This window comes from Oryctolagus cuniculus, chromosome 1, assembly GCF_051225735.1.
Source record: "Oryctolagus cuniculus isolate XC-2025 breed Fujian yellow rabbit chromosome 1, ASM5122573v1, whole genome shotgun sequence".
In the NCBI taxonomy this organism is placed as follows: Eukaryota; Metazoa; Chordata; class Mammalia; order Lagomorpha; family Leporidae; genus Oryctolagus; species Oryctolagus cuniculus.
In genome coordinates this window covers 133,322,440-133,340,107 of record NC_142867.1, presented here as the reverse complement: position 1 = coordinate 133,340,107, position 17,668 = coordinate 133,322,440, and the positions used below count along the sequence as shown (strand labels likewise).

Genomic DNA, 17,668 nt, shown 5'->3' with positions numbered 1-17,668 from the left:
TTTACCCGAATTCCACAGCACTTTGTCTGGATATGTGTGGAGGAAAGCAGAAATATCTGGTGTGTTGTGGGTATCTCAATCTGAGATCTTGTTACAGCCTCTGTGTTTGTTCGTGTTTTCTGGACATTATCTACAGACTTTACAGTTTTGAATGCATCTTAGCATGTAACTTTTAGTTTTCTGCTGGCTAACGCTATTTGGTACCACATGGAGTCAAATCCTCCACACTTTCGAGTTTTCCTTTCAGAAAGCTTAAGTAACCTGAGGAAACATGCTATTTCTGTTTGTAAACATGACATTAGATCCACTTGCTGAAGAGAAAGATTGTGCTTTTCTCCAAAACCACTTTGACAGTGATTTTTTGGAAAAATTTCACCCAAATTCCACACTACATTCTACAGATATGCCTGAATGAAAGCAGAAATATCTGGTGTGTTTTGGCCATCTCAATCCTGATCTTCCTACAGCCTTTGTGTTTGTTTGTGTTTTCTGGACTTTATCTACAAATTTTAGGTTTTGAATGAATTTTATAATCTAACATTTTGTTTTCTGCTACCAAACGCTAATTGGTTGCGCATGGAGTCAAATCCTCCACACATTCGCGTTTTCTAGGTAGAAAGCTTCAGAAACCCAAGCAAACATGATATTTGTGTTCGTAAAAACATGACAATGTATCCACTTGCCAAAGAGAAAGATTTTGCTTTACTCCAAAACCACTTTGATGGTGACTTTTTGGTTAAATTTCACTCGAATTCCACTCCACCTTGTCAGGATATGCCTGGATGAAAGCAGAAATATCTGGTGTTTTGTGGCTATCTCAATCCCAGATCTTGCTACAGCCTCTGTGTTTTTTTGTGTTTTCTGGAGATTATCTACGGACTTTATGGTTATAAATGCACTTTAGAATGTAACATTTTTTTTCCACCGTAAATGCTATTTGGTTCCACATGGAGTCAAATCCTCCAAACATTCGAGTTTTCCTGTCCGTAAGCTTCAGAAACCTGAGCAATGATGACATTTCTGTGTGTAAACATGACATTCATTGCACATGGACTCAAATCCTCCACACATTCAAGTTTTCTAGGCAGAAAGTTTCAAAAATCAAAGCAAACATGATATTTTGTTTGTAAACATGACATTGGATCCACAAGCCAAAGAGAAAGTTTGTGCTTTTCCCAAAACAACTTTGATGATGATTTTTGGGTTAAATTTCACCCAAATTCCATATTTTGTGTGGATATGCCTGGAGGAAAGCAGAAATATCTGGTGAGTTGTGGCTATGCCAATCTCAGATCTTGCTGTAGCCTCTGCGTTGTGTATTCTGGGCATTATCTAGTGACATTAGATTTTGATTGAATTTTACCATGTAACTTTTTGTTTTCTTCCCACAAAAGCTAACTGTTTCCACATGGAGTCAAATCGTCCACACATTCTGGTTTCCCAGGCAGAAAGCTTCAGCAATACGAGAAAACATAATATTTCTTTTTGCAAACATGACATGGGATCTACTTGCTGAAGAGAAAGATTGTGCTTTTCTCCAAAACAATTTTGATGGTGATTTTTTGGATAAATTTCACCCGAATTCGACACCAGTTTGTCTGGATATGCCTTGATGAAAGCAGAAATATCTGCTGTGTTTTGTCTATCTCAATCCCAGATCTAGCTACAGCCTCTGTGTTTGTTTGTGTTTTCTGGACATTATCTATGGACTTTACGGTTTTGAGTGAATTTTATAATCTTTTAGTTTTCTGCTGGGAAATGCTAATTGGTTCCACATGGAGTCAAATACGCCCCACATTCGAGTTTTCCTGGCAGAAAGGTCCAGACACCTGAGCAAACATGCTATTTGTGTTTGTAAACATGACCTTGGATCCATTTGCCAAACAGAAACATTGTGCTTTTCTCCAAAACCACTTTGACGGTGATTTTTTCGTTAAATTTCACCTGAATTCTACACCACCTTGTCCGGTTATGCCTGGATGAAAGCAGAAATATTTGGTGTGTTGTGGCTATCTCAATCCCAGATCTTGCTACAGCCTCTGTGATTCTTTTTTTTTTTTCTGGACAATATCTTCCGACTTTACAGGTTTGACAGAATTTTAGCATGTAAGTTTTGGTTTTCTGTTGGCAAACTCTAATTGGTTCCACATGGAGTCAAATGCTCCACACATTTGAGTTTTCTAGGCAGAAAACTTCAGAGATCCGAGAAAACATGGTATATGTCTTTTTAAACATTGCATTGCATCCACTTACAAAATAGAAAAACTTGTAATTTCCGCCAAAACCATGTTGATGGTGATTTTTTGCTTAAATTTCACCCAAATTCCACACCTTGTCCGGATATGCATGGATGAATGCAGAAATATCTGGTCTGTTGTGGATATTGTGTTTTCTGGACATTATCTACGGACTTTATGGTTTTGAGAGAATATTAGCATGTAACCTTTGGTTTTCTGCTAGGAAAGGCTAATTGGTTCTACATGGATTCAAATCCTCCGTGCATTCGAGTTTTCCTAGCAGAAAGCTTCAGAAACCTGAGTAAGCATGATATTTTGTTTGTACACATGACATTGGATCCACATGCCAAAGAGAAAAATTGTGCTTTTCCCAAAACCACTTTGATGATAATTTTTGGGTTAAATTTCACCTGAATTCCGCAACAGTTTTTCTGGATATGCCTGGAGTATCTGTTGAGTTGCGGCTATGTCAATCCTAGGTCTTGCTACAACCGTTGCGTTTGTATGTGTGTTCTGGACATTATATAGGGACATTAGGTTTTGAGTGAATTTTACCATATAACTTTTTGTTTTCTGCCTGCAAACACTAATTGATTCCACATGGAGTCAAATCCTCCACACATTCAAGTTCTCCTCGCAGAAAGCTTCAGAAACCTGAGGAAACATGATATTTGTGTTTGTAAACATATCAGTGGTTCCACTTGCCTAAGAGAAAGATTGTGCTTTTCTCCAAAACAACTGTGATGGTGATTTTTTGGTTAAATTTCACCCAAATTCCACACCACTTTGTCCGGATATGCCTGGAGGAATGCAGAAATATCTGGTGTGTTGTGGCTATCTCAATCCAAGATCTGGTTACTGGTTACTGACTTAAAACCTATGTGAAACTGGTATCAATTATAAGCTAGTATCAATAATCTAGTATCAGTAAACTAGTATCAATTATAATATTGACAATACCAGTTACAATCTTAACAATTTCAATTATAATCTTGACATTAATCCAGGTATTGATTTTAATCATATGTAGAACATAGACAAATTACATTTTTATCATTAATCTATGTGTAGTCTATCTGCTTCCAAGCTTGATCGATCATGCTAGGGGGTTTCTGTGCTCTGCCAAGTGTGATGTAGTGGACTGCTATTATTCAACTGTTTCAGATCATAGTTTCAGAGCAGAATCTCATGGTGTGTGGGGGGGCACCTTTCCAGAATGGAGTCTCAAGTGCTCCAAACTGGAGTCCCTACTGGTAAGGTGTTACTTCAAGATATTAACCTTTTATCAGTTATATAGTTTGCAAATATTTTCTACCACTCTTCACTTTGCTTAGTGTTTCCTTTGCAGCACAAATCTTCTAAGCCTGATGTAATCCCTTTTGTCTCTTTCTGCTTTCATTGCCTGTGCTTCTGGGGTCTTTTCCAAGAAGTCTTTCCTATGCCAATATCTTGCAGAGTTTTCCCAATGTTTTCCTCTAGTAATATGTTGATATCAGGTCATAGATTTAGATTCATGAGCAGTTGTGAGTTGATTTTTGTATGGGTGTAAGTACAGGTTTTGTTTCATATGTCTGCATGTTGAGATCCAATTTTCCCAACACTATTTGTTGAAGAGACTGCCCTTTCTCCAGAGATTGATTTTAGCTGGTTTGTCAAAGATTAGTTGGTTGTAGCTGCATGGATTAATTTTTTTGGTTTATATTTTGTTTCATTGGTATACATGTCTTTTTTTCTTCCAGTCCCAGGCTATTTTGTTTGTAACTGCCCTGTAGTATGTCTTGAAATCTGGTCTTCTGATACTTCCAATTTTTTCTTGTTTAACATTGCTTTAGTTATTTGGGGGTCTCTTGTGTTTCTACACAAATTTTAGCATTCTTTTTTCTAGATCTGAGAAGAATGTTCTTGGAGTTTTGATTGGGATCTCATTGAATCTATAAATCACCTTGGGTAGTATAAAAATTTTGATGATATTAATTTTTCCAGTTCACAAACATGAAATATTTTTCCATTTTTTGTGTGTTCTTCTATTTTTTCCTTTAATGTTTTGTAATTTTCATTGTTAAAATCTTTCAAATTCTTAGTTACATTTATTCCAAGGTATTTAATTTTTTAGTAGGTATTATGGTTGGTATTGTGGTTACAAGTTCTCAGCCTGGACTCATCATATACAAATATATTTAGCTTATCCAATTCCCAAAGGATTCAAAGTTCACTTTTTTGGTACATTATAAAAATTGTAAAAGGTATTGTTAATAATCCATCCCAGATAATAATTCCTGTCAGATCATTCATAGAAAGATACAATTATAAATGTGGATGTTAATTATAAGTGTAGGTGCTAACCCACTGTTGGTGGGAATGCAAACTGGTCAAGCCACTATGGAAGTCAGTCTGGAGATTCCTCAGAAACCTGAATATAACCCTACCATTCAACCCAGCCATCCCACTCCTTGGAATTTACCCAAAGGAGTTTAAATTGACAAACAAAAAAGTGGTCTGCACCCTAATGTTTATTGCAGCACAATTCACAATAGCCAAGACCTGGAACCAACCTAAATGCCCATCAATGGTAGACTGGATAAAGAAATTATGGGATATGTACTCTTTAGAATACTATACCGCAGTAAGAAACAACGAAATCCAGTCATTTGCAACAAAATGGAGGAATCTGGAACACATCATGCTGAGTGAAGTAAGCCAGTCCCAAAGGGACAAATACCATATGTTCTCCCTGATCGGTGACAACTGACTGAACACCAAAAAGGAAACCTGTTGAAGTGAAATGGACACTATGAGAAATGGCGACTTGATCAGCATAGCCCTGACTGTTAATGAACAACTTAATACATTATCCCTCTTAGTATTTTTTTGTCTGTTCTACTTAATATGACTGGTTTAATTCTGTAATTATCACACAGTTATTCTTAAGTGTTGAAAATTAACTGAAATGTGATCCCTGTTAAACATAAGAGTAGGGAGAAGAGAGGGAAGAGATGTATAAATTGGGACATGCTCAAGCTGACTTGCCCCAAATGGTAGAGTTAGAAACATACCAGGGGATTCCAATTCAATCCCATCAAAGTGTCATGTACCAATGCCATCTCACTATTCCAAGTGCTCAATTTCAGTTCACAATTGATCATAATGAAAGGACTAAGAGTCAAAGGGAGCACATAAACAAGTCTAGTACCTGCTAACACTAACCGATAGAATAAATAAAGGGGAGAGTGATCCAACATGGGAAATGAGATACTCAGCAGACGCATAGAATGGCAGATGTCCTAAACAGCACTCTGGCCTCAGAATCAGCCCTAAAGGCATTCGGATCTGGCTGAAAAGCCCATGAGAGTATTTCAGGCATGGAAAACCAAGACACTCTGGAAAAAAAAAAAAACACACCTAAATGAAAGATCTCTGTGAGTGAGATCCCAGTGGAAAGAACAGGTCTTCAAAGAAGGAGGTACCTTTCTCTGAACGGAAGAGAGAACCTCCACTTTGACTATGACCTTGTCTAAACAAGATAAGAGTCGGAGAACTCAAGGGGCTTCCATAGCCTTGGAAACTCATGACTGGAGCATAGGCAGATTACTGATGCCATAGACAGGAGTGTCAATTGGTAAAGTCAACAACAGGAGTCACTGTGCACTTACTCCTCATGTAGGATCTCTGTCCTTAGTGTGCTGTACATTGAGGCTTAATGCTATAACGAGTACTCAAACAGTATATTTCACTTTGTGTTTCTATGGGGGTGCAAACTGTTGAAATCTTTACTTAATGTATACTAAACTGATCTTCTGTTAAAAAAAGAGAAGAAATTATCAATTCCCAACTTGACTCTCGCTGGGATTAAACATGACAATAGGTCTGATCTGATTTCATCATCATTTAAAAAATCATCTATTATATTTCACTTTATGTTTCTGTGTGGGAGCAAACTGTTGAAATCTTTACTTAATGTATGCTAAACTGATCTTCTGTATATAAAGAGAATTGAAAATGAATCCTCATGTGAATGGAAGGGGAGAGGGAATGGGAAAGGGGAGGGTTGCGGGTGGGAGGGACATTATGGGGGGGAAGCCATTGTAATCCATAAGCCGTACTTTGGAAATTTATATTCATTAAATAAAAGTTAAAAAAAATATATAAGTGTAGGAGTTGATGAATCTGCCAGAGTTTACTGTGGTATTTTTGGTTAAATTTAAAATCATTCCTGATTGCAAACTGATGAGTATCATAACATTTGTGGCAGTGAAGTGTGTTCATAACTTACATTCCTACTTTCTCTGAATTCTGAATGATTCAAGCTGGACATGGAAAGAAGTCAAAATGTAAGCTTTCTAGCCCATAGAGTTGTTGGTCTTGGTGCTTAGCAACAAAGATTCCCTTCCATTGCCCTAGTACATTACATTGCATACTTACCTAATCACAGAGTACAGGTTTTTTGCTAAATTTACAGTATAAAACAGGGCAGACAAAACTCATGTTCTCTCATAGGCATCCTAGAAAAGTGCTAAATAAAGAAAAGGGGGGTGGTAGCTCATTGCCTCTTTCCAATATCTCCATTCATGAAAGTCATTCATAAATCCCACATAGAGGAACAAGTGAGCAGGGGTCAGGAGCAGTGCTCTAATGATAAGGAATTTTACTTTGTGGAGGGGGTTGTATCCTTGTCAGCCTACATTCAAAAAAGATACTCTGTCCCAGGAAAACAAGAAGACTAGGAAAGTCAGCATACCCAAATTATTTCTTTTAATTTTAAACTCTCTTGTGTCCAACTGTGGTCACTATGTTAAAAGGAATATTTAGAAGAATGTGAAAATTTTGAATGTTGAGCAAGGAGTTGCTCTCCTATGACACGGGTGAATCTATTGTAAGAACAATATGCATGAGTACATTCTTATAGAATATTTCTGCAGTGGTTTTTGATTTCTTACAGATTTGAGTTTTATAAAATGATGCCAAATCATAATATTTACTTGTTTACTCAAGAGACACAAATATTTTCCTTTAAAGTGAAGAAACAAATTGTAAATGTTGAGAAGCAATTAATTCTAGTATGTGGTAATTTGCAGTAACCAGTAAGGATGACTAAAATACAAATTTAAAATGCAAACCAAGAAGTGAAAAATGTTTTTGTTACTTTAAAAATGAACATTACAAATTCTCTCCTTAAAATATATTTCACCAGTGACGTGGCTCACAAGGCTAATCCTCTGCCTGCAGTGCTGGCACCCCATGTTCTAGTCCCAGTTGGGGTGCTGGTTCTGTCCTGGTTGTTCCTCTTCCAGTCCATCTCTCTGCTGTGGCCCAGGAGAGCAGTGGACGATGGCGCAAGTGCTTGGGCCCTGCACCCACATGGGATATCGGGAGGCCATGGTGGCCATTTGGGGGGTGAACCAATGGAAGGAAGACCTTTCTCTCTGTCTCTCTCTCTCACTGTCTAACTCTGCCTGGCAAATAAATAAATAAATAATGCTTTGTACACTCTCAGTTCTTATTCTGAAGATGTTAAAGTGTATCACATTTTTATTGAGAAGCAAAGAAAAATGTTTCATTTTAGAATATTAAAAACATACAATTTTAAATTTTGCTGAACAGTTTGTAATAGTTGAATTTGTATTTTTAGGCATAAATATGTTTTATTCTTGATGTATTATGACAGATATATTATTTTAATGGTAGTGGAATGTATGAGGTAAATGATCCAACAGATTTGTTTTCATTAGATCAAACTTTCCATGGGGTACCTAAACTTAGAATGAGTTTGATATCACAACACTATTTACATTCTCTGTAAGAAAAATAAAGGATATTTGTCAATAGATTTCAAATCACAGAATGAGATAGTCCAATTTATTTTTGGTTCTCAGTGATGTATTGCTGTGTTTTATAACACCATGCATTCATGAAAAATAGATTTTTATTCAAAAGTTCACATTTGTACCAATTTTTTTCTGTAGGTCTAAAATTTTTCTAAAGGTCAATCTTTCTATAAAAAGTTCATATGTGTTGCCTGATGTAATCAATTTTTTTCTAGATTTATTTTTATTTATTTGAAAGACAGAGTTACATAGACAGGTAGAGACAGAGAGAAAAGTCTTCAATCTGCTGGTTCACTTCCCAATTGGCTGCAGAAGCCAGAGCTGAGCTGATCTGAAGCCCAGAGCTGGGTGCTTTTCTCAGGTCTCCCACATGGGTGCAGGGGCCCAAGGACTTGAGCCATCCTCTGATGCTTTCGCAGGTGCATTAGCAAGGAGCCAGGTCAGAAATGGAGCAACTGGGACTCAAACCAGCACCCATATGGGATGCTGGGACCATAGGCCAGGTTTTCAACATGCTGTACCACAGCACTGGCCCCTGAATTCAATTTCTAAAGTGTATACACTGACAAGAAGAAGAATTACACAAAGTACACTCATCTAACAAGGCATATCTTTGCTAAATTTAAAGACAATGGCTTTACCTGCTACACCTAATGCTAGGCTTAAGTATTTGGTTTGGAGCAATACTCATCTTCAGTTTTCATAGGTTTTATCAGAAAGTATTTGATAGTAAATCCTTTTAGTGAATATATGAAATAGATCAAACATTGAATTTGTGAAAAAAAATGCTGCCATTCAGATCATGCCAAGTCTAAGGCTTTGCCACTTCATGATTATATATCCTTGGGCAAACCAGTTACTTACCTCTTCATGCCTCAGTTGCATTTTCTTTAAAGTTAAGATAACAGGAGCTACCTCCATTTTTCTGGAAACATAAAATTCTGGAAACATCACCTGGTATAAAATAAATGTTAGCAATTATTATTATTATCTATTCACATTTTCCTAAATAAAGGTATTTAAATATCTGTGCCTTTATGCTTAATGTTGTAGTGTACACATTTAGATACAACTCAAAATTTATTTGAAATTATATACATTCAATTTTTGTAAAACTTCATATTTTGCTTGACATGGTAACTCAAACTGGATTCCATTCATTTTAATTTGATGAGTGAGCCATTTCTTATCTAATTCCCTAGATAATATAACTTATTCACTCATTTGTGCTTTGTGATGATACCTGCCTCTTTTTCAAAACAGTAACTAAACTGCATCATTTTAGGTCAAAAATAAATCAATAGAGTAAATTGGTATTTAAAGAAAGGGACTATTCTTTGGCAGTAATCTTAAACTAGCATATTGATGCACTTTGGTAAATGCATTGGAGACTTGCTAATTGTGTATGTGTATTTGTGAATGTATGTACGGTACATGGGTGTGTGTGTGTGTGTGTGTGTGTGTGCTCAATTTAAAGCTACAATAAAATTGTAGCATTATACAAAGAAATAATTCTAGAAAATCATGGTTTGCAATAATTTTTGCTCTTTGGAGATTATGATGTTTAGATGATGCCTAAAAAGTTCCTGTGAATTTTTTTCAGAATTCTAGTAATATACAACACTGAAATTCATACAGAAGGGGAAAATAGTTGGGTTCAAAGATATCATTAGACTATAGAACCAATCAGCCATAATTCAGGCCCCCAAATTAAACTACTTGTATGAGAAAATTTAAGTAGTTGTATTCATGTCACATATTGTTTGCAAACAAACGTATCTTTTTAAAAATTATTTATTTATTTATTTGAAAGCCAGATTTACACAGAGAGAGAAGAGGCAGAAAGGAGAGAGAGAGGTCTTCCATCTGCTGGTTCCCTCCCCAACTGGCTGCAATGACTAGAGCTGCACTGACCCAAAGCCAGGAGCCAGGAGCTTCTTCTGGGTCCTCCATGTGAGTTCTGGGGCACATGGACTTGGACCATCTTCCAGTGCTTTCCCAGGCCTTAGCAGAGAGCTGGCTCAGAAGTGGAGCAGCTGGGACTCGAACCAGCACCCATTTGGGATGCTAGCAGTGCCAGGCTGCAGCTTTACCCGCTATGCCACAGTGCCAACCCCAAATGTATCTTAATATAACTGTATTTGATAAACACATAACATTAGTGTTGAAAGAATAAATACTTATAAACCTCAATGAAGGCAATTTGTCATTAGGTAACAAAACCATGAAATACTATTCAATTGATTTCTAGTCCAGATATTTTTTCATAAAGAAATTTTAAACAGAATTATATTGATGCCAAAATATTCACAATAGAATGATTCCCAAAAGTGCAAACATATGGTAATCATTTACATTGGATGATGCTTGATAAAATTCATCCATAAATTTAATGTAGTCTATCATTTAATAAATCCTTTAAATTAATTGAATTAGTTGAGGATATGCTTTGAATAGTGTCTATAAAAAGTGTAGGGCAATAATTTATACTGACAATCATTTAATGTGTAGAAATCAATGCCCATAATGTTAATTGTATGATAGAATTATAGATTTTCTTGAAACTTTCAATATTCTTGTTTTCCATGCTGCCTTGTTTTACAATGAGAAAAACATTTAAAAAATTACTTGAGGGGGAGAGACTGTAGCAGAGCTCTCATCTGTTGGTTCACTTCTCAAACACCAACAATGTAGATCTGAGTCAGCCTAAAGCTAGGAGCTGGAACTGAATGCAAGGCTCCCACATGAGTGGGGAACCCTACTACCTGACCAGTCAGCACTGCCTCTCAGGGTCTGTGCTGGCAGGAGAGTGGAGTAAGCATCCGGAGCCAAGATGTGAAGCCAAGTTCTCCAACGTGGGACACTGTTCCCAAAGGGCATCTTTTTAAAAAAGATTTATTCCTTAATTTAGGAGGCACAGAGAGAGAGAGAGAGAGGTCTTCCATCCTCAGGGTTTTTCTCGAAATGGCTGCAATGGCCAGAACTGGGCCAATCAAATGCCAGGAGCCAGGAGCTTCCTTCAGGTCTCCCATGTGGATGCAGGGGCCCAAATCCTTGTGCCATCTTCAACTACTTTCCCAGGCCTTAAGCAGATAGCTGGATCAGAAGAGGAGCAATCAGGACATAAACTGACACCCATATGGGTTGTCAGGGCTGCAGGTGAAGGCTTAACCTACTAAACTGCAGCACCATCCCCCCAAAATGGCATCTTAACTGCTAAGCACAATGCCTTCCCAATGTTATCTTCATTAGAAAGAAAGGTATACCTGCATCCTTTTTGTAAGTTTGACTGTGAGTCGAACTATACGAACTAGTTGTCTCCCTCCCTCAGGCTGGGCTGGTTGTCTAGAACACTCTGGGTCACCACTGACCCCAGGCCTCTTGGGTAGACCCCCTCATGCAGCACAGTCCCCTAGCCCATGGTGGGGCATGAGTGGAGAGGGGTGGTGAGGACCAGGGCAGCACTAAATCAGGTGACTGTGGAATTACTCTGGATCACACTGCTGCTGGTGATTGGGAGCACATACCACTGATGCAGATTCTCATGGTTGGGAAGCAGCAGCTCAGTGGCCAGTGCCTCACACACACATTCCACTGGTTGGCTGGCTGCAGGCTCTGCCTGTGCCCACAGCATAGAGCAGGTGGAGCAACTGCCTGAATGAGGAGAGGGCAGATGGCACGCAGCATAGCCATAAGTAATGGAGGAAACAATTTCTCAAAGGTCAGAAGAGTTTGAATTTCTGGAGCAAAACTGCAAAGTACTTTTAAGACACTCAAAGTCAGTGACTTGCAACTGGGTGTCTGATTTTACAAAATTCCTTGAAAACAGACCCATTGCATAAGTATCTAACACATCAGAGGGAGATAATCTGACTCTGAGGACATCCTATTTTCATTTCCACATTTTGTTGACTCTACCTTACAGCCACTCAGAATTTGAACCCTATTGTCAATCTGATTGCACCATCTACTTCAAGTAAAATACCTCAAGTCATTTTCCAATCCAGTGAAGCTGCACATTGCTGCACCATTCAGAGGAAGAAAACATCCCAATGTCTCTCCTCCAAGTTGCCCAAGGCTCATGCAGTCAGTGTGTTGCATCCTGCAGCTGATGCCCACCTTTGTAGCCACCGATCCTGCCAGTAAATGCAGCCAGCATCTCCAAGTGTTAAGGACAACCCCTTTCAAAGAATCCACCTAAATGTAACACTGCAAGGGAAAAACATACCTTGTGCAGCTGGGTCACCAAACAGAGATGTGAGTGAAACAGTGGCAGAAGTTGATGAAAAAGAGGGTGCTCACTTTGACTTTTCTGTGCCTACCTCAGAGACAGTCATGTATAGATATCAGCTGGCCCATGTCCTCAGGACAAAAGCTGATGATGGGTTCTCAGGTGCCCAAAGCAGCTGTCATATCTCTTGTACCTCAGTGCTTTTTACAAAGCCCATAGATGCCAATGGTGAGCTCAGATGATACCAGGCTCTCCCATTGCCTCCATTCCTGGGTTTTCCCATTTAGCAGCTAAAGTCTTTTCTCAGATTGACTCTTCCAGAATAAGAAGTCCCATCTGTAGTTATCCAGGATGTGACAAGACCTACTTTAAAATTTCTCATGTGGGACCACAGCTGTGTTGTCTGCAATAGCCTGCATCACCTATGGGTGCCAGTTCAAGTCCTGGCTGCTCTGTTTTGGATCCAGCTCCCTGCTAATATACCTGGAAAAGCAGTGGAAGATAGCCCCAGTACTTGGGCCCCTGTACTCACATCGGAGACCCAGATGAAGATCCTGGCTCCTGGGTTCAGCCTGGCCAAGCCCTGACCATTGTGGCCATTTAGGGAATGAACCAGTGGATGGAAGATCTCTATCTCCCTCTTGCTTTCTGTAATTCTGACTTTCAAACAAACAAACAAATAAATAAATCTTTAAAAAACTCTCATGCGATAGTCCCCAGGACAACACATACAGGAAAAAACCCTTTTAGCTGTAAGTGGAGAGGTTGTGAAAGGTGGTTTGCCCCTTCAGATGCACTGTCCATGGCCCTTCAGGCCAGGGCTTTAACCCACTGCACAACAGCGCCGGCCCCAATTTTTATCCTTTTTAAGGAATGACCATACTGTTCTCCATAACATCTGTACTAATTTGTGTTTTCACCCACCATATATGAAGGTTTTCTTTTCCCATATGCTCTCTAGCATTTGTTATTTTTTATCATTTTGACATAAAGATGATATAGTATTGTTCATGGTTTTGTGTATTTTTGAATCAGATAATTTGTTTATTAAATATTTGTTTATTTGAAAGGTGGATTTAGAGAGAGAGGGAAAGACAGAGATAGCTTTCATCTGCTGGCTCACACCCCAGAGTTTCAACAGCTGAGCCTGGGGCATGCTGAAGTCAGGAGCTTCATCCAAGTCTCCCACGTGAGTGGCAAGGACCCAAGTCCTTCGTCCATCTTCTGCTGGTTTCCCAGGTATTTAGCAGTGAGCTAAATTGGAAGTGGAGATTCCTAAACTCAAAGTGGAACTCACATGATATGCTGGCCTCACAGATTGCAGCTTACCCCACTTAGCCACAATGCCAGCCCCTCTATCAATTTAATTCCTCAAAAATAGGTCAGTAATGTTGGCATCCATCTCATTTTTTCTGTTATTATTCAACTTATTGATGTCTTATTTTTGTTCACATTATTCCTCTCAATTGCTCTACCTGAGGTGAGTAGGGCTGCTGTGTTGCTTAAATGCAGTGTGTGCTTTAGATTACTCATTTACTGAGTGCATGCCATTCACATAGCACTTCACTGAAGTTCTGCTATGTCCCAAATCCTCTTCTAGGCACAGAATTCAGACCACTTTTCTCTTAGGCCTAGATCTTGCCTTTAACATACTACTTGGAATTTAGTAGCTCATGAAATCTGCAGACTGCATAAATGAATGAATATTTTGAGGTCTGTGCTTTTGTGGAGGAACTTCATAAGAGACAGAAGGAATAAAATAAATCAAAAGTATCCACAGTATATAGAATGTATACTATTTTACAAGTCATAGAGAAGAGGAAGAAGAAGGAAAGTAGTGAGACTAGAAAGTTTGTGGCAAGACTAACAGGCACTGGTCAAGAACTTAATAAGCCCATTAGGAAAGCAGTAAGGTTTCTTTACCCCCCTGTAGACTCTGCTCTCCTGAGGTGAACAGGGTCCTCTAAATCCACTTGCTGCACACACAAAAACCTGAGCATTGTATTCTCCCACAGGTGTTGGAGACTGATATTGTGTTCTGATTTATATTTACATAGTGGCTAGTGACATCGGGCATATTCACATGTTTTGACCATTTACATTTCTTTTGAGAAATGTCTATTCAGATCCTTGCCTGTTTCTTCACTGTATTTTTTGGAGTTTTTCCAATTTATGTAAATGTTCTGGAAATCTGTAAACATTCAGAGTTTTAATTTTCCCTGCCATTCTGTTCGCTGTATCTACACTCTGATGTTTACTTTGTTGTGAAGAAGTATCTTAGTTTGATATACTCAAATGTCTCTGTTTTTATTTTTGTTACTATTGCTATTGGAATCTTACCCAAAAGCTATGGTTTGTTGACAATATTTATAGTTTCCCTATGTTTACTTGGGTTTTGGTCTTATGATTAGATTTTAATTCACTGTGAGTTCACTTTCACATAGTGTAAGAGATGTTGGAGTCTATTTTCAGGCTTCTACATATGGATAACCAAGTTCCTCTGCACCACTTGTGAAAGAGATTCTTCTTTCTCCAGGTCATTTTAGTTCCTTTGTTAAATATGAGTTGCTGGTAGAAATTTGGGTTTATTTCTATGCTACCTATTCTTGTCCATTGAACTATGTGTCTGTTATTATGTCAGTGCTAACACCTCTTCTTTTTTTTTTTGCAGTTTATTTATTTATTTGAAAGGCAGAGTTACAGAGAGGTAGAGGCAGAGAGAGAGAGGTCTTCCATCCACTGGTTTACTCCCCAAATGGCCACAATGGCCGGAGCTGTGTTCATCTGAATCCAAGTGTCAGGAGCCTCTAACAGGTCTCTTTGCAGGTGCAGGGGCCCAAAGACGTTGGCCATTTTCTACTTTTTTTCTCAGGCTATAACAGAGAGGGATATAAGAAGTAGCTGGGAAACATACTGGCACCCATATGAGATGCCGGCACTGCAGACGGTGACTTTACCTGCTTTGTCATAGTACTGACCCTTGTAATATGTCTTAAAATATGGTGTGATGTCTCCAGCTTTTTTTTTGCTTTATAATATTGCTTTAGATGTTAAGCATCTCTCATGTTTCTATATGAATTTTAGCATCATTTTTTCTAGCTCTGAGAAGAACATCCTTGGTATGTTGATTGGGATGGCATTGAATTTGCAAATTGCTTTTGGTAGTATGGACATTTTGATATTATTCTTCCCATTCACAAACACAAGTTTTCTGTGAGACTGTCAAAAAGCCTTGACAAAAATTGGACTTTATTACACAAAACTTGGTCACTTTTTGGGATCATTTAAATCCATATTTTTGCACTAATATTTGATAAATAATGAAAGACTTTCTCTGAGCATTTTAGTAGGAGAAACTAAAATATTTATTTTATCAATTTCTTCAAATATTGTTTAGATGTGATATTCAAATATTGTTTAGAGCCATTGTCTGTATTCCCTCTAAATTAGGATCTTTTTGCTTTTTGCCTGTTAAACTTGCCCTTGATTCAACAACCCTTTTTAATGTAATGTAAACTGAAAATGTCATTTCATAAGCTAAAAAAATGACAAAGAAGGAAAAAGAAGGGAGGGAGGTTGAGTATATAATTATGTTCTCTGAATTCTTTCTATAAACCATATTGAATCTTTTAAAAGGTAATTAAAATTAAAACTCTAAATTGGACCATTATGACCAATATTTAAAACAAGTGATTAAAAACTGTAGATGCCTTCAATTTTGATTATCATTCTTATTTAGACTATCTGAAAGAAATCTGGTTTCTCACTTTAAAATACACCAGTGTATTAGAATTCAGTATTAAATGACTTTGTTTAAAAGTGTTATTTAATCTATTGCTTTAAGTGGTAATACTATGGCCATTGTAAAACAAAATCCTTATCATTTTTCATAAAACAGAAAGGGCCTTTAAAACATCATCACTAAAAATATTAAGAGACCTAAAATATAACAGTCTTAAAACCCGAGCGCCTCAACCACCGCTGCCGCCAGCCCGGGAGAGCCCTGAGCTGCCGCTGCCCGCCGGCTGGGAGCGGACGAGCGACTACGACGGCCTCTTCTTCTACATCGACCACGACACGCGTCAGACCTCGTGGATGGACCACGCGACCGACAAAACTCTTCTGGATCCAGTGGGCGTGAATCGGAGGACCTACTGGGAGAACAAGGTCGCCAACCGCGCGCGAAAGCCGAACCGCAGGACCGAGCCGCGGGACTGAGCCGCGGAAGCCGAGCCGCGGGACTGAGCTGTGCAAGCTGCAGGGTCTGCGCGCAAGTGCTCGAAGGGGAGTGCAACAGCGGGGAGACTTGGGAAGTCCAGGGCTCCGAGTCCACACATCAGCGCTGGAAGGAGAGCAGACCTGCGTGGAGAGCGTGGGAGCCCACAGTTCGGGACATCAGCGGCAGACTCAACACACCAGCGCTGGAACGCGAGGTGAGCCGAACCTCAATAACCCGAGACACCGGCAGGCAAGCGGAGAGAGGAGACTAGAGGGAACGACCCCCGAGGCGGGGGGGACTTCACCAAGCTAACTGGAAGAGAGAGAGAGGGAAAAAAAAAAAGGTGACTGGTATGGACACGGGTTTCTCTCTCTCCACTCACCTCTCAAGGGCGAGCAAGACAAAGAGCAGGCGCCATCTTGGACATAAGTCATAAGCAGAGCGACCTCAGGTCTGCACCGGCCCTGAGCCTAGCAGTAAAACCTGACTCTGGGTGGGGCGAATTAACAGGAGATTAGGACTTAGTAAATTTATGGTGCTACTGAACTGAGACTGTGAAAAAAGAGACGGTGGGGGAGAGAACTCACGGAATTCACGTGAGCACTCGCCAGAGACGCTACAATTCCGTAACTTTGGCAACCCAGTGGGAGACTGAAGGAGAATTTGAGCCCACTCTAAGGGCCGAACAGATTCCCTGTGTGGTCCTTGGGAAAGAGCTTCTGATCTCTGGCTCCTGTGGGTATATCATTTGCCTGCTAACTACCTCCAACTTTGTTCAGCTGTGCAGAATAACTTCCCTGTTGAATCAAAAAAAGAGAGAGAGAGAGAGAGAGAGAGGTTTACCACGCCTAACCTGGGAGTGTCACCTTTGGCACACCAAACAGAGCTCTCAGGCCACACCCATCTCAAGCCCTAAGGCTCCATCAAAAACAGATAGTCCACTTAATATAGAGTCATAGTATAACAAGAAAAAGCACCACAGTGAAGAAACCAAATATCTCCAATATGACAAATAACAAACGCAAAAACCAAGGTAATAAAAACAAGGAAGTCACCATGAAGCCCTCAAATGAAAAAGACACCCCAATTCAAGATTATGAGGATGATGACATAGAAGAAATGCAAGAAGCAGATCTCAAAAAATTGATAAGAACATTAA

The 17,668-nt window shown here is 39.1% G+C and overlaps 1 long non-coding RNA gene across 6 annotated transcripts in view; it reads right to left on the bottom strand.

The window, feature by feature from the left end:
• Positions 1 to 17,668, bottom strand: part of LOC149128641 (uncharacterized) — a 140,883-nt gene that overhangs the window by 42,371 nt on the left and 80,844 nt on the right. For 4 of the 6 annotated variants that reach the window (XR_016222454.1, XR_016222453.1, XR_016222455.1 and 1 more), the window contains 2 exons: positions 8,924 to 9,013; positions 4,795 to 5,006 (listed from right to left, as the gene is read on the bottom strand). This is a non-coding gene — a long non-coding RNA (uncharacterized LOC149128641). Of the gene's footprint in view, positions 1 to 4,794; positions 5,007 to 8,923; positions 9,014 to 16,395; positions 16,822 to 17,668 lie in introns of those variants that run through there. The other 2 variants (XR_016222451.1, XR_016222452.1) reach the window with 2 other exon arrangements.